Raw genomic sequence first — 19072 nt, forward strand, 5'->3', positions numbered from 1 at the left:
TCTTCTGCACTCATTGCAATCAGAAGTGCTACATTTTCTTTGGGTAATTATTTTTTTTAAAGTTTGAGTTGGCTGTTAGGTCACTTGATTTCAGTGCCTAAAGCAAAACCTTTTATAAGTGACTGGAGATTAATTTTGCAAGCAAGATCCTTAAGGAAGGATAATTCCAGTATGTTAAATTCACCGCTTACCTGAAAGTAAGTACCCTACATTAACTTCCTGAAGGATATATACGTGCATGCCATCAAAGACAAGCTGTCAAAACAAGATCAAGTGCTGCTTAAGTTCACTTAAAAGTCAACTTTCATTCCAAGGTGATGTGCTTCTTCAAGGTGAAGTGTGTGGAATCATATACCTCCTTGTTGCAGTTCTGATTTGCTTGTTAGTAAATGTCACGAATGTTCCTATAATTTGCTAAGGCTAGCTAGACTTCACAGGTTGAAAGTACATCTTAAAAGAAGCCTTGGGGATTGTATATTCTTCAAGGGTTAATTAGGTATGGTCAAATATAAAGCAGACAGACAAACAAGTGTGTACAACAAATCATTAAGTCTTGTGTGAGAATAATATCAGCACTCCAGGTGAAAATACGTCTGTATCCCCATAGTGCTCTCATCTTTTAAATCAAATGTATTTTCTATATTCAAAGAAAATCTTGAATGTCTAGACAATTAAAAATGTTACTAGGAAAAAAGTCAAGGAGAGAATCGGATACATAATTAAACATACTTAAAAGATAGATTTTCTTTGTCAATCTCGCTTTTTTGAAGCAGCATATTCTACAGATAGTCCCGGTGAAATTAGTGGAACATTTATATTCAATGAATGTAAATTCTTGTTTTTCAGAATCTGTTTTATAATGGAAACATACCGTTGAAGTAAGAAATGTGTCATTTTTAAATGGAAAAAAAAAAAGTAGTTTTTAACAAGAAATTTACTTTTATGTTTAAATTTCAGGACTGAGAACAGAGAAAGATTTTTTGTATTCCTTCATGTGCTGGCAGACCTTGTTCCAGAGAACATTTATTATCAATATAAGTCGTTGGCTGGGTAATGAATAATTTTTATTCCCTTGCTCTTCCTTTTCTTACACATATTTGTTACCTGTGATTAGTCCATGATTACCTGTAGCTAGTTTTGTCAGTAAATTGTCTATCTGCTTCCATGTGCACATGTTGCTTGCTTTGCATAGTGTCGTTTTCATATAATCCCTGGGAAATATTGGTTCCAACACAGTCAAGATGAGTTTTGCTCTTCACTTCAAGGGGGCAGGATTTTACCTTTTCTGGTCCTTTTTCCTATGTCAGTTTAGTAATAGAGAATTGCACATATTTCTGATGGGAACCATGAGATTCTGCTTTAAAGATGAAAAAATCTCGGATATTTATTCTCAAACTTCTGCAATTAATCTTCAGGTATTCAGTTCAGATTTTTTTGGACTCATGCATGTTTTCACAGATATCTGTTACCTGCAAGGACATTTATGAAGAATGAGCTGTTTAATTCTTTATGAATGAAAACAAATGGAGTCATGCATTTGTCACAGTTTTGGACAGTGGCTGATTTTCAAACTATGTAAACTGGACTGATGTCTTCCTCCAGGTGTTTCATCATGGCATCCACTTTACCTACACAAATTTAAGCAAATTCTTAATCCTAGTTAAATAGGGATCAGTTTTACTACAGTCTCTTTTCTCCCCTCCCCCTACAGATTTCATCTTCTTACAGTATTACTATATCCCACACTTCTCTTCTTGTTGAAGGCATTTTAAGGATTTTCTAAACTTCTTGGCCAAAGTGCTGTGTTATGGCTTTTTTTTTATTTTTCAGATACTGAAGCCTATCTGTGTTTACCAGTGCTGCTAGAACTGTATTCCTAATTCTTCTAAAAACTGCGAAACAACAATATGAGTATCAACTTACTGAAGCTTTACATTCCCTTTAAATGGGGATACATCAGGCATTTTCTCAAAGTCTGACTTGAAACCCAGTGCTATCCATATTAGAGAAAAACAATTATGCAATGGTATGATTATCTTCCCTCTTCAGCACCTCATGTATAATCATGCTAATAAGTCTGACACCAGCTAGTACATTTTCTAAGTGATAATTGGGGATTTAGCCATGCGGTTGCAATGACGTTACTGGAGGTAGCGTAGCCAAATCCTAGGACTTTGTTTTGAAAACCCTCACCCTGCAGCGGGTTTAATGAATTTCATTTGGTTACTTACCTAGTTATGATGAATGGGAAGAGAAAGACAGACTTCATTTTTAGAAAACAGCAGTGTAACAATAGTGTCATCTGTGAAAACAGTGATTTGCACCTAATGCAATTTATGCTAGTCAGGCACTTTTACTAAAATAGCAGCATCTCAGTCTCATTAACAGCTGCAGCATCATTTAGTTTAAACTCTAAATAAAAGGGGTACCTGTGCACAATCCATATGCTCCTGAAAATAATATCTGTTGTTTACTCTGTATCCTTCATTTAACTTGCAATTAAGACTATGAAAAATTGGTCTGCAGTTCCATTTTTTTGACTGCAGGGGACAAAGCATACTGGAAAACCACATTAGAGATTGTTTTGTTTTGTTTTACTTTTCACTATTGCTTCTCTTTCTGGACAGTATGGCTAGTGCTAATCTGTGACTTGCCCCTTCTTCACCACTGAGAATGTTTTCTCTGAAGAAGTATCAAACTGATTCACCAAAAGAACCAAATTTCACAACAAAGAAAATCCCCTTAAGGGAGAAGAAACTGGAATATGTATTAATAGAAGAAAGAAAATGCAGTGGGAAAATGCTATGTGAAAGGAAAGCAGAAAAAGACAGAAAGGGAAGTGAGTTTAATGCAAAAAATGATGGTCAGAGGTGATAGAGAGCCAGTCACAACATTTCAGTTCTCAAGTTGATGAGGCAAAGGCAGAGTAACGTAAATGCTGCAGTTAAAGTCAAAGGCAGTCGAGAATAGGGTGTAATGTAGTCACCTCCCATTGCATCCCTCACCATCTGCTATATCTTGACATACAATATATCACAGAATGAAGTGTAAAGTGCAAGGTCAAGAGCTGAGATATTTCTCTCATCAGGGAACTCCAGACAGAAAGTCGTTATTGATCAGTCACAGCCACCTAACGGCACCTCTGCAACTCTGTAATTGGTGCTGAATGATTTTATGTTTTTATAACATTAAGCTTGCATTGCTATCTGGCACGGCAAGGACATGCAAATGGTATAGTGACTTACAGGCTGATTTCAGATCAGAAGGCAAGGTATAGATCAAGGAAAAGGGTTAGGTGATACCTCAGCATGATTTAATCTTGAACCTGGGAGATGAGATTGCTGAGCACGTAGAAAATGGTATCAGTTATGAGATTGATAATAAGGAAGTGAATGTGTTAAAAAATAATTTGCTTCATAAAAATGGCTTTTCAAATGACGGCAATTATAGCAAACACAAATTGCTTCCTTGGGTGTCATACTTTCAGACAGAATTAATGAGTGACTTAATAACTCTTGTATTAACATAATAGGCTAGTTAGACTAATTCACTGGAAAAGTAGAAGTATCATTATACGTTTTAACATAGCATTGTTATTGGTGAGGGTATTTTATTAAGTGAAAGGGAAATGAGTTAAATCACAGGTAAAAAGGATTAATCGTGTAGCCAGTATCAATCCAAAGGGATATGAACAATTATTAACTAAATATGTATCTGCCATCACAAAAGCATGTAATTTGGCAAATATAAGGACACATTTTGCCTTAAGTGTATACACCAATCTGCAAAGAAGCATAAAGTTTTATAACAGCAGCAGCGTTCGCTCCACCATCATTAAGCTTCTCTCATAATTTTTATAAAGGGATTTATTATTCGGCCATTTCACCTTAAAGTAAGATTTGCCATGCATGTTCTTAGTGACTAATCCAAATTAGTGCTGAGCACCTGCAACTCCTATTGAATTCTTCAGTGAAGGTTACAAGGTGCTATCACCAGCCCAGAAGTTAATTTTATTGTCTCTCACTGAGTCTTTGAAATCATTTCCACTGTGCTTTTTGGAACACAATAGGCCAAAGCTAGGCAAACAAATAAACGTAGAAGTAAAATGCTCCCTAAGCTCCAAGTAAATTAATATTCATTTACTCATTTCCATTCCTTCAGTCTGCTGAAAATAAGGTCTATTTGAAAAGAAACACAGATTTTTCCAAAATGTACAAAGTAGCACACACATTAGATATACAATATGTCAGGGAAGATTTCCATGTCAAAATCTGCTCATTTTTCATCTCCCTGTAGTCACTGGTTCTGAATGGAGCGTGTTATTGGTTGCTTCTATCACAGATGGTACCTTTAGGCCCAGGTGAGGCTAAAATCCTATTGCCACAGATAGTTCTTGCTAGCAAACATTTACAGTCTAAATAAACAAGATCACTAAAAACATTGCAAAGATGAGTCAAGATTGTTGCTTTTCAGCAAATTGCATCCCGTTTGGGAATGGGACCTGAATGGCTTGTTTACTTGTATAGGGATTTTGCATATAAGATTGTCTATTCATACCTACAATGGAAGCACAGAGCAGATGTGTACTAAAGTCTACCCTAAACTGCTGCTCTTCTCAAATATCTCCAATGCTTAATAGCTTGAAGTTGATATGATTATATTCATGTCCTGTGTCAGATGGAACAAGACATTTTTTCCTGTATTTCAATCTTTTTTGTTTTGCTTCATAAGAATAATACAAGTCCTGCCTCACAGAATCATGATTCTCTCTAATGACTTAGGCACAAGTCATTGGATTGCTCAGTTATGATGGACTTAGTGAAACCTAGATTTACTTCAGGGGGTGCAAAAAGAATTTTCCCCCTTACCATGGCAGTATGAAAGGGATATAACCTGATCTGAAACAGAGGTCTAAAATCATAAAGGATCTGGTTCAATCTTGAGTTATATCCCAGAGGATAATGCTGTGACCTATGGAAGGTCCATTTGAGGGCTAAGCTGGAGCACATGCTGTAGGACCACACATGAAATGTGTTAAAAAATTCTTCCCCAAAGACAGAAACAAATTCAAAGACGCATGTGGTTATGATAACCAAACGATTCACTTATGATGCTGCCTTCTCACAGTGAATGAGAATTGTGACATTCTAGCAAGTTAAGGTGATCTTTTCCCATCCTGCAGAAAAAACCAAGCAGATTTGATTTCTTTTGCCAAAAATGTAATTACTATTTGCAATTGTTGTGTCCCTGCATTCTGTGCTTCTCATGAGAACAAAATCCTGATGTAATATTGACAAACAAAACACAGATCAGGTTTCAATAAAGCTGCAACAGTGCATCATATGCATCAAATAATACTGTAAGAAACAGTGCCTATAAATATCAAATAGCCTCAAAAATCACTCGGCTGCAGAAGCTTGGAAACAGGACCGTTGCAGTATGCTACTGTTTGCTCTCGATTCCAGCAATCTTTCTGTTTATCTGAGTCAGCTGCTGATCCATATTACTTTTTGTACTTTTCCAAATGGTTTTTGCATAGATCCAAGCTGCCTAGAGAATAAAAATAAGTGGTATCAAGCATTATGCTATTCTGTGTCCTTATCACCAGAAAAGAGATGAAACAATGGTCAATTACATTTTTCTCTAGTATAAGTACTAGCTAAAATGACACAAGTCCAGTATGAATGTTCAGTCTGACCACCTATGAAAACAGTAACTATATCATCAGAGAATATGTAGACCAAGAAACAGTCTGAACAACAACACACAAAAAAAATCAGAAATAAGCACAATTAATTTTAGTGGGAAACTAATGATCACAACTGGCATGAAAGGTAACATGATTTTTACTGGTGACTTCCTGATCCTTACTACATGCTTCCTATAGTTCAAGTGGTTTCTCTTTCATTCCCTGGAAAAAAACATTTTCCACAACCATTCAAGTTGAATGAAATTTGGGGTAATGAGTGGTAGCTGATGTTTCATGTATAACGCTTAATACCATTTCTTCCAAGCTTCTCCACTCTGCTTGGTCATAAGACAATAAAGAAGGTGCCTTAAACTCTTTGTCATAAAGAGAATCAGTCTGCCAGAGAAGAGTCTGAATTCACTTGTGGAAGAATATATTTCAAAATGTAGCTTCCTCAGATCTAATATTCTATTACACATTTATACTGGATACATTAAAATAAGTTTTTATGTCCCCATGACATCGTATTTTGAGATACATGTGCTCTTAGGTTTTGCAAACCTAAGGTAGCAGAGATGAAAAACTTTATTCAAACACTAGGTTTTTCTCCTTGGAGGTTTAGGCAGGCTTCTTTCTCCATATGAACCCATCTATCTGCCTGTTACTGCAAAGACTGGTAATGTCAAACATGCAGAACGGTTGATGTATAAGCCTAGGATGAATTTCTCTTCAGACTCAGATTGTTACAGGCAACTATTTGGGATAAAGTACCTGTTGTCTTTGCAATCTAATCTTACTCAGCTTGTTGTCTTCTGTTGTAGAATTCCTGCAAAAGAGATAAGCAGCGTTGCATGACAACAGAACGTAAGTGGAGGTGTCTTTTAGAACAAGCTGCCCAAATGGAAACCCAGGCCTAGAAGGGTCAGCATTAGCCCTTAGTAGAAGAGCTAAATAAGAAAATATCTTAACTGAAAAAGAAAAACAGAACAGTTTTGAAGAGTTGGAAGAAGAGTTGGAAGGGACCTCTTGAAATCATCTAGTCCAACCCCGCTACTCAAGCAGAGTCACTGACAGCAGGTTGCCCACAGCTGTGCCCAGATGGTTTTTGAATTATCTCCAAGAATGGAGACAACACACCCTCTCTGGGCAACCATCTGGTGCATCAACCACTTCTCCTGGTTTGTACCATCAGCAAACTCCTCCACTGAGGGTAAATCTTCCTTGCTCTAGACTTTACCTCTGGTTTCAGGGGCCTGAAGACCAGTCTTACTGGTAAAGATTGAGGAAAAGAAGACATAGAGTACCTTACTGTTTTCCATGTCCTTTGTCATCAGATCCCCTGCCCCATTCAACAGCAGACCTACATTTTTCATAGCCTTTCTTGCTTCTGATATAACTGCAGAAGTTTTTGTTGTTGCCTTTCACATCACCAATATCAACTCCAGATGGGCTTTGACTTTCCTAATCCCATCCCTCCATGTTTTGACAGTATCTTTATATTGTTCCCATGTCACTTGTTCCTGCTTCCACCTCTTCTATGCTTCTTTTTCATGTCTGAGGTTAGACAGGAGCTTCCTGTTTAGCTGAGCTTGCAGGAGGTGATTCTTAAAAGTCATCCAGCTCTTCTGGATCTCCCTTCTTTTCAAGGCTATATCCTATAGATATACTGGAGATCCCATAAGGCCAAAACTGTATCCGAAGCAGGTCCCTGAATGGCCAAAGTCTGCTCTCCAAAAGTCCAGAGTTTTGAATCTGCTTTAAGCCCTGCTCCTTCCTCTCAGGATCCTGAACTCCACCATCTCATGGCCACTACAGACAAGGCTGCCCCCAGCATTCACATCCCACTCAATCCTTCGTTGTAAGCATGAGGTCCAGCAGAGCACCACTCCTCAGTGGCTCCTTGATCACCTGTGTTAAGTTGTCCTCAATGCACTCCAGAAACCTCTTGGATTACCTGTGCCCTGCTGTGTTGTCCCTCCAGCAGGTATTGGGGTGGTTGAAGTCCTGCATGAAGCTTCTTTCAGCCATCTGAAGAAGGCCCCATCAACTTTTTTCCTGATAAGGTGGTTGGTAGCAGATACCCGTAGGTATCTACAGTATCTGAAGAAGGCCCCATCAACTTTTTCCTGATAAGGTGATCGCTAGCAGATACCCATAGATTGTGGGTATCTGCCCACTAATCCTGACCCATAAGCTCTCAGCTGACTCATCACCCACCCATAGGCAGAACTCCAGGCATCCCCACTGCTGTCTCACATCAAAGGCAGATCCCCCTCCTCACCACCCTGCCTGATCCTTCTTAAAGAGCTTGTATCCGTCCATCACAGCACTCAAGTCATTTGAGTTATCCCACCACATCTCCATGACCCCAATGAGATCATAGCCCTGTTTGTTCCCCATGCTGCATGCATTTTTGTACAGGAACTGTGTGCCATATCTGAGGAAACACAGGGTTGGCTTTAATACTGAGGAAAAAACTGTCTCTGCCTTGACTCCCTCAGGATGCCATAGGGAAGAGCATTGCTCAAGTTTTTACAGAAATACACATATTTTGGAGGGACTATGTAGCCAGACACATGGTGGCACACTTTTGCTGTTTAATACATGCTATTAATAATTAAATTAAAATGAAAATTTCATTTCCAGGAAAACCATCCTCTCTCCTTTTAGATCTTCTGAACAAAACTTTCTGTCAGTTTCTGTAACAACTAGATGACGTAACATTTCATGGAATATGTTTATTGAACTCCATTCCTAATCAAATGAATTAAAAATAGCATATGCCTTAACAGCAAAATTGATAGCCTCCTGACTTCATTTTGCATGCAGATGCTAAGCTGCATTAAGATTAGATTCATTTACAATTCTGTTTCCAATTTACAATTATGGTCAAGATATTTTTCCCCCCAAAATGGCCACTTTTCCTTTAAATTACAGCCAATGATGACAGTGTGTTTTGTATTATCTTCTAGTATGACTTCTGAGATTGTATGACCGGAAACTAGTCCAGTTAATTTTACTGTAGCCTATATCACCAATTATATGAATATTTTCAGTCTCCTAATTTGCAGACAGACCAGGACTTTAACTAACATAGATAGTTTGCCAATGCAGCTATATAATTTATTTTAAAATCATAACACGTGGCTCAAGTTAATAGACTTAGAATTACATTGCCAACATTTTTCTTGGCCAGCCATCTCAGCATCCTGTAGTAAGATATCCATTCACAATCAGAATTTATATAAAAGAAAATGGTCCAGATTAATTTCCAATAGAACATTAATAAAGCTAATGGAAATACACAGGGGGCAACTTGGCTCAACAGCACAAATGTAACTGCAATTCAAATATTACTCCAGCTTATGCTCCAGTATGAGCTAATCTGCAAAGACTTTTTTCTTTTGTAACTGTTAGTGAAATCAACAATAAAACTAGACATAACAATTTTTTCTGTGCAGAATCAGAGATATATAATATAAGAACACTTACACTGCTAGCACTCTAAATAGAGCTGAAAAGCTTTAAAATCTGTAATATTATTTCCTTAAAAAAGGAAAAAAAATAGAGTTTTGTTCGTAACAAAGGTTCCTTTACCACTTTTATGGGAGTGTAATGCATTCTATGTCTCCTTAGAGACTTCTACACTATAAGAGGATTCTAAAATACCTGGATCATGTGTTTAAAACCATGTATGTAACCTAGGAAAAAGAGTCCTTAAACAGAATCACAGAATCATAGAATGGTTTGGGTTGGAAGGGATCTTCAAAAATTATTTAGTTCCAACCACCCTGCCACGGGCAGGGTCATCTTCCACTAGATCAGGTTGCTCGAAGCTTTAGCTACATGAACAATTGATCACATACCAGTTTATGAATGGTAAATTGTAATGTATGTAGTATCAGTCCATCACAAAAAACAAAGTAATTGGAGTTACCTCAATCTACACTGAAAGATGAAAAGAAACTTGAATTGCTTGCACTTACCATTGCACACTAGCAAATCTATATTATCATGGCCCAGCTGCTGTGCAGCAGCCTTTTACCCACAATAACTTAATTGTTTTTCTAATCTTTCAAAAACTTAGAAACATTGGAAAACATGTCTGTTTATTCAGCTGACAAACTATGAAAAAGCTTTTTCATACTTCTAGACATTTTGTAGTATTAGGTACTGAGTGAGGTCTCTCCTATAACTTTATAGTGTTTCAGAAACAACAAAACAATGACTTTATCTAATGGTCAGCAAGAAAGGAGGCATTAGATTGGCGTATTTAAAAGCTTTTATTAAAAATATGCTAACAATACTGTATTTTAATGAGTCAGTGATTCCTTTTAAAATATAAATATAGACTGTTCAGAGTGTTGGTACAACTAGTTTTACTGTATCCATTCCTACTAAGAAATATTTAAAAACAGATAGTTTGAAAAGTTTCTGAGTATTTGCAAGATGAAATTAACTTGTAGAGTGAAGTATTCATCATCTGGGGAGGTTTTGATTGGAGTTTCTGGTTGCCAGTGTATAGAGTATCAAGTCCCCATGAGATTCAGGTATAAGGTTTTAAATCATTGTTAAAACTAGAGACATAATTCCTCCTCAACTCTGATCTCTTTTTCTATCAACTTTGTATTTCAAATTTACACTCTTTCGTGCAGGTGCACTTGGACATCCTGACCCACTTATACCTAAGACAGACCAGCTATAAAAGTATGAAGGAACTCTGGAGGAATTTATTAGAAGCCAATAAATGAATGAAAAAGCCAGTGATGGTACCAGTCATGGGATCAATGCTAACATATATTTGGTGATTTTTAAGCCACTTAAACAATGAAGTGCATATTTTAAAGGGTTGTTTGTTTTTTTTTTTCCAGAATCTGTTGTAAGATAGCTTAACTATTATAAATTTAGAGCCATTTTAGCTGACTAAGAACAGCTAAAAACCTTATTTCACTCATTTAGGAATAAATGCAAGAGTCCTATTAGTAGGATGAGGCTCCAAGCTGGAAAACAAAATACAACCCAATCCTTTCTTTCGTGTGTAAAATATTTTACATGTAGATAGCAAAGGTATATGTAACATTCAGATAACTGCACTACAAATTCAGAAACACCATAGTTAGCGACTCAACTTTTGTTCTTTGCTTTTAATTCCCTGTTGTCCTTCAACATACAGAGCATCCCTCTTTCTCTCTCTCTCCATTCCTTCCCCTCCTTAAAGTATATATGCAGTATAAATAAAATATATAAATACAATAATACAATATATTCATTGCATATACATAGTAAAATAATAAGGCTCAGTGAAGACAAACAATATAGTAATTATCCTTACTTACAAGCACTTGGAGAAAGCTGTTACTTAAAAAGTCCACAATCAACCCATTGATAATATTTTGTCCCCCTGAATAATAAGATGTCATGGATCAGTTAGTACCAATGGACAAGAACTTTGTATAAAACAGATTGCATCTGCCGTTTCTTACTCTAAATCACATTATTTCCTCAGGGAGTAGTGCCTTTCATCACATACACAATGGACTTTGTGCATAACATAGGTTAATTTCCTTGGTGATTTGTTCCAACTTGTGGGGATAATTAAACACTGAATCAAATGACTTTGGGATATGATGGCTGCCCTTCAGTTTAAGTCTTCTAAACCAAACTTGTTGTCTTTTTAAAGGGTATGCCTTAACAGTGTGTCAAGTAATGAATTTCAGTGAAATGTCATAGTCTAGGATATGCAGAAAGGCTAGATCAGTAAAACTTTCTGAGACAATGACAGGCATCAATTACAGCTTTAACATTTCTTGAAGATTAGCACGCACAGAATAAATACAGACCATTTATTATGGCCTTGCAGACTACACACCAACACAGAGACTGCATTTTCAGAATCATCAATAAAGGTAACTTTAGCTCTCTGCATCACAAAATCTGTCTATGCCAATGGCAACAGACAGATCAAGGTAAATGCCCTGCCTATTTGCCAAATTAAATTGTATACATCTGTGCAAATAATTTTTAGCTATATTTGCAGTATGTATCAGCACAGTTCCTTTGGAATTAGCTACTTAGTGCTCAACACCTGGTCTTTCTTGTTAATTTATATTGCTTAAGATTCCCCCCCTAATTTGCATAAAACCATAAAGATTAAAGTATATTCTTTAATTTTTCCTCTGGGCATGCATTTTTTCTTAAAAAAATACATATTTGATTGTCTTTTATCTTTCCTCTTATTTAAATCTCTTGATTGTTCTGTTTATTTTTAAGATAGTTTTCCTGATATTAATGAAGATATAATTAGCTTTGGATCCTCTACAGTGATTTTGCTTCACATATAAAAATGAAACAAGACAGGAAAGGGAGTAAGATATGCTATGAAAGCAAAGAAAAAGAAAGGCAGCCCACAATAAAGGTGAAACAATAGCTCCCCTCAAGCTAATATTTGACAATGACAGAACATGAGTCACCATTATTTAAATCATATTAATAATTAATAGGCTTATATGTTACAGAATGCTCTCCCACCATTTTTCCCTCAGCATCACTCTGGATTCTGAAGAGTTTCTACTTTTTTCAACTGACATAAAATATAGCAGACTAAGGCCAGTATTTTTTTACCTAGAATCTGCTTGCCATTTTGTTATATTTATGTTTGAAAACATAATATCACTTTTTGTGGATGTAATACTTTACAGATTAGAAAAAAATTAAAGGACAAATTTTCTGTGCAGCTTATACCATGATCTACTGTAGCTGAGAACCACATCTCTTCCTGACAGTAATGGAAGTCGGAAGTTTTATTAGACACTGAACAGCCTGGTAAGTTTATCTTGGTTGCTAGGTTATTGTGAATATATGCATGTTAAAAACAAAAAAAAAGAAAAGCCCGCAGCATTTGCTGTCCCACTGGGGTAAATCAGTACAGCTTCACCATTTGAAATTCTAATCTGAAGCTTTTTCTATCCTTTAACATAAAATATATGTTCAGAAGAATGCATCTTCAAAACAATTTTTCAGGGACAGCAGTGCTGCTCATCAACTGTTTGCAGTGCTCTGTATGGCAAAAGATATTGCTGAGCTGTTATATCACACAAGCAGTTGTGGAGTATAGGAAACAAAACCTACTATAGGCTATATTTAAGAGCATGAGTCTGTTAAAGCAGCAGTCGAAGGAGTATAACAGCTGCCAGAGAATCAGGATACCTTGTGGAACTGTCATATTCAAAGACGGTGGAGAGTTAATAGAGGAGTATCAGTATTTTTCAAACTGCAGCTACGTCAGGAGAAAGAAGTTACGAGCAACAGCAAGCAATACAGAGATGAAAAGCCTAGCCAGCTGCAGCAAGTGAGTATGTTATTCGTACAAGTGCCTGCTTTGGTGAAAGAGAAAAAGAAATAAGCATAGAAATGGGAGATCATTGTCAAATTAATAATTAATTTTTAAAGAAAAGGTACGATTTACCAAATAGCATTTCTTTTCATTTTTTTTCTATAGAGAAGGCAGAATTTAAAAACCTATTTTTTATTAAAATCATGACAGAAGTTTTCCCAACTGCTGTTAACATGTGTGTGGAATGCTAGCTTCACATGTTCCCAGCATTCATCACTGTCATATGAAGAGGCACACAAACACTTTCCATTGGAATTACTAGCAGAGGCATACCCTTTAAATAAATAAAAGTCACCTAATCTAAAAGCAGTAGCATCAAGGAAAACCTCTGCATAACCCATTACAAAGTATAGTCAGTTCTAAGTTGTTAATGGTGCAAGACAGATTAAGCTGAAGGATCTTGATCCACAGTCAGCATCTAGTTAATGTCAGGAATTATCACTACCCTGTAGTTTTCATTTATCCACAAACTGCAACTATGACATCTCTCCTGAGATGTGAAAATGACTAGTCACCTTTGTCTGGCAGAAAAATACTGAAATCATCATCTGGTGGAATCAAGGTAAAGACGAAGTTTCGCAGAGTAATTTTACTGTCTTTGACCAGAGTACTTGGTCAAAGCTCAGGGCACTGTGTATTGATTCTCTTAAGAGGAAGGTGGTGATGGAGTCAGATGTCTTTGATGTAATCTATTTACTTACAAAGAATGAGCAAGCTTCTGAACCGCTGCAGAAAGCAAACAGCAGTTTCCTTGATCATTCCTCCAAAAATCTTTCAAGCTGGCACCCAGAGCAAATTGTCTTTCTTAGATTTTAGACAAACATTTATCAGGTGCAAAAGGATAAACAACTCAAGATCCTTTCTGGCTCTAATTTCTATGATTTTTATGACTCTCAGAGCCATTCTCCTTTGTTGCAGTACAGAACTAACTGTGTATCATATTTCCTATCTTAGGCACTTGTTTTTCCCAGGCATACATTTCTACATTACATTTCTACATTCAAAGCTTCATATGAATGAATGAATATGAATTCACTAGCCCATGAATGTCCAGTCAAACACATAATGTGGAAGCAGGTATTGTTTCATCTAAATAGTTTGGCAAAGAAGCTTGAATAATTTCCCATAACTAGTGTAAATGAAGGATGGTGGTTATATCTCCCAGTTTCTGAAAGACTACGTTGAACTCTTAACATCTGTTACTACTGCTAGCACACAGAAAATGGCTATATTTAAATGCTAAGGGAATACATGCATAAATCAATATCAGTTTTTAGTTCTGATGTTGAATCAAAAAGTTAGAGCATTGTAATTAGTTTGGGATCAGAGATGGCACTCACCTCCATTTGTTATAATCTAGCATCCAGTAAGTACTCTTGCTCTCTGCTGTAACTGTAGGTGAATGCCAGCAGATGCTCTAAGATTGACCTTTCTGATTTGTGCATGGCAAGATGGTATGACTATGGAACCAGGGTTATATATCTCTGTATTCTTGGCACTACCTCAATGGGGAACAGTGTTTCACACAGAAGATCAGCCTTCGCTAGGCAGTGAAGCTGCAAAATTAAATCAGACAATCCAGAAGTTGACATACTGGCAGTGCATTTGCACTGTAAAGACAAGTAAGGGGAAGGCAGGTTGGATGAAATTTAGATTTTTATTTTAATCTGTATTGTTATGTATCAGTAATCTCATACATTTTGAGCCCATTTTACTTTACTGATCTGATTAAAGAAGTTTGTACAGAGCTGCTTGAGAGCCATGGATGTTTAACATCCATTCCTTACAACACAGTGTGTTTGAACAAACCATGAAAATACCTGAATCAGCTAAAATCCAGACTGGAATATGCCACATTGTAAGTCTACTGCATATGTTGCAACCTACAGATGTGAGGCAAACTTAGAAGAAAATTAAGACAGCTGGTATTAAGGAAAAATGGAAAAAATAGCATCTCTGGAAATTCTGTATCCTTATAATCTCCTACTTCTTTTGTGGTCGCGGGGAAATATGCAACACTGTTCGTCAAATGTATAAACATGCTATGTTATTTGGAAGGACAGAACATCTGGAACAGCAATTTATTTTCAGGAGTGCAATCACAAGGGGTTTGCAAGTGCACCATTTATTTATGAGGCAGAAATTCAACAAAAGTTTTTTTTAAAAAAGGTTATACTATAGCAGCTTCTTTGTCATACTAATTCAGCTACTGCACAGTATTTTCTTTTTACATTAACAACATCCTAAGACAGAAAGAAACACAAATGATAGACTCAGTCAAATGGCACTATATGAAAAGATTATTTTGTGCTCTCTTCAGAAAAGAATGCACTCCATGCCACAGTGAAATAGAACAAATGTTTTTTTAAAAAATCGAGACATAAATAAAAAACCAGACAAAGCCAATTTTAGTCTTTGTCCCATGGTTCCAGAAAAGCTTGCACCATTTAATGCAAGCCATGGCAGTAGCTACAGTAGAAGTCTTGAATTTAATTCTACCTCTTAATTTAGAGCAAGCATCAGCCGGTGCGAGGACAAGAGAGCTATAATACGCTGGAAAGCTGATTCTTGAAAAATAAAGATTTTAGCGTGCATTTTTTTCAACCTCCTGGCATTATGGAGTAAGAAATCAAAGGGGCTGGGGGGCCTGTATATTATAACGAACCGAAAGCGGGTAACGGCTGATCGACGCCCGGTGTGAGGTGCCGCGGCTCGGTTGAGGCTCCAGCTGCAGAGGGCTGCCGGCAGCCGGGCTTGCGGCCGCCGCGCCCGTGTGCGGTGCTGCAGCGCCGCCTGTAGCCCCGTGCGGCTTGAGAGGGCGCCTCTGCTCGGGTCCTCTCCGGGGAAAAGGAGGGCGTGATGTTATTTTTTCAGGGGTTTTTTTTTCACCCTCAAGCAGAGTCTAAAGGCTTTTGAAAACGATAAAGTTAAACTGCTCAGATAATTTTAATTGCTGTTTTTATTATTAAAAAAAGGGAGCTGAATTTCTTAAATGTATGCTTTTGAGCCATGAACTTGTCTCCCTGATCTTCATCTGCATGGATTTTCATGATAGCTGATTAGCTCCTGTGGAAGGTCCAATTATAAGCTTTAGAAAGTCATCCAAAGCAGCAAATTAATGCTTTAGGGGGCACTGAGGAAAAGAAAAACTTTTAATCTTTTAGAAGTTGTGAATGAACAAACTGCTGCCAATTTTGCAGGCAGGATGTTAACAAAAATATTTTTTTAATATCCCAATCCTTTTTCAGAGCCCACCAAATCTGTAAATACATTAAATATGTATCAGATGCTTAGAGGGAGAGTGAAATTGTTGGATTGCTGTCCCTGGCATAACTCTCAGGAAACAATTTCTTAGAAATTTCAAATGTTAAACTGTCACACACTGTTTATTCAGTATGTGTAAGCCATCCTGTTTCTGCAACAAAATTATTTGTTCTAGTTCTTATTTTAAATCTAAAATGACACTGCAGCCACTTTGGTTTAAATCTAAGATACCACTTTTGAAATTCAAAGGAATATTTTATCTGTCTTGAAAAGTACTGTCCTGAGTCCTTACAAATCTGTCCTTAAAAATCTTTTCTTGTCTTAAACATAAGATACAAAGTCCTTTTTTCTCCACCTGGGATTTTGGATGTATACTTCCTTGGTTTTTCATTTGATCTCCTTCCTGCCCACTCTCTGTCCCTGTGTTGGGCTAATAGGCTCAAACCAACATTGGCGGGTTCTGTCTAAAATGAAACGTTTCACTGATGCTTGCATCAATTTGATTGATTTATATGAGCCATATTGTTATAAACAATATATTATGAACCATATTATTGCCAGCTATAATATTATTATAATTGCATTAAATGAGAAGTGAAGTGTGACCAAAGCAGCAGCCAGGTTGGGCGGGACCCCAGGAGGTCTCTAATCCAATCTCCTGCTCACAGCATGGCCAGCGCTGAGGTCAGACCAGATTGCTCAGGGCAATCTCAAAAACTGCCAAGGATGGAGAGAGTGCAACCTCTGGGCAGCCTGTTCCACAGCTTGGCTGTCCTCATGGAGGACGAGGTTTTCCTTTCATCTGACCTGAATATCTCTCGTTTCAATTTGTGCCTGTTGTCTTTCAGCCTTCCACTCTGCACTGCTGTGAAGAGCCTCTCTCTGTGTACTTGATGACCACCTGTAGATGCTGAAGGGCTGCTGTTAGAGGTCCCCCCCAAATTCTCTTCCAGGCTGAACAAGCCCAGCTCCCTCAGTCACTGCTGGTAGGACAGCTCCTCCAGCCCCTGGCCAACTTGGGGGCCTTCTGCTGAACTCACTTGAGTGAACATTAACCCTGTATTGGAAGCCCCAAGATGGGACGCAATAGTTCCAAAATCCCTAACAGTTTAAGTACATGTGGCCACTGCTGCCTCAACTGATATCTCCCATATCTCCACTCCCATATTCTTTTGTATTTGTTCTTTCTTTAACGAAGAAGCCTCTCACGTCTTATGAAATCAGAATGTTATAACATTCACACAGCAACTTTCCTACACTGGAGTTTTGCATCAAGAATTCATCTCATATAATGATATATCACAACATAAACTCAGACAATATTCTGTGATTCCTGAAGGTATTCCCAAGAAGATTTTACTTGCCTTGCTAAAGAATGATTATAGTTCTACTGCAAAAATCAGCATCTTTTCTTTAAAGTTCACTATTTGGAAACTTCTTGGACTTCTGGACTTCATATAAATTTGGACATAGGCCATCCAATTAAAAATTAACTCCATCTCTTAAAAAAAAAAAGCTGTCTCACAAAATCCAGGGAATTCCGTAAGATACTACTGTATTTAATTCCAAGTAGCTACCAAAAGCACTGAAAGATGGGAATATAGCAGATATTTATCTAGTCATCTCTGATATTAAAAGCATCCTCTACTTAACTTCCACTGAAATGAGGTAAAATCAACACCCCAGCACATCATAGCATCAGACTATTGCTTTCCAAACAGCTCTCTGTCATGCCTAAAATTTTGCCAGGGAGCAGCAGGAGCGGGGCTGCTCCACAAAGGAGGAAAAGCTGGCAGCCAGTTCAGGCAAGGGCAGTGCTCCTCCCGACCAGGGCACAGCCCCATGGTGTGGGGTGTGAGCAGGGTGGGCAGAGCAGGGTGCCAACAGCAAGGCCCGCTGATAGTCCCAGACTGTCCCAGGCAAAACAGAGTCAGGTTCATGGTCCTTCCAGGGACTCCAGTCCAGGACCAGCAGGAGACAGGACTACAACAGAGATCTGAGGACAGGACAGGGGCAGAGGCAGGGCTGGAGACTGAGCAAGGCACAGGAATGCCTGTGGCAGAGCTCAGGCAGGGACTGGGTGCCCAGGGGTGTGGATGGGCATCCCAGGTGGGGCTGTTCAGGTTAAAACCTCTTAGTGGACTCAGGGCCCCAACAGTGTTTTTCATAACTATATGAGTTAATTGCTATTTTATTTTTGAGTTGAGAAAAATTAGATAGAAAAGGTAATAAAGGGGAATATGATGCAGTCGAAGGAAAAAAGGTATAATATGTGCTGACTTGCATCTTTTTTCACAAGTACAGTAATTCAAAGTTTTTTAGATTTTGTTTTTATATATAGGAATAAAAGTGAATTAAAACATTTAAAAATATATTGAAAAGGTACAAATATTTTTATTAGGGCAACTTTGATGTGCTATGTGAGGAACCTGGAAAACTTAAATAAAAACTTTTCTTTCTCTAGGCTGCTGGAAAAATTCCCAGTGTTCATTAAAGATTGATGTTTCAAATAAGTTCTTCAACTACCTCCAGAGTCATACTCAGGGATGTATCAAAAACCACATACCTGTCAAGTCACTGAGATACTGAGAGTGATGCAAGCTCTGGGACTCCTTCACATAGACCTGTGGCCATTGTCATCATCACTGATCAACCTGACAGCTATCAGTTACTGCCACAAAGAACTAGGATTCACCAGTGTAATTCCTTCTTTACTGCCCATTTTT

This window comes from Ciconia boyciana, chromosome 5, assembly GCF_034638445.1.
Source record: "Ciconia boyciana chromosome 5, ASM3463844v1, whole genome shotgun sequence".
NCBI lineage: Eukaryota > Metazoa > Chordata > Aves > Ciconiiformes > Ciconiidae > Ciconia > Ciconia boyciana.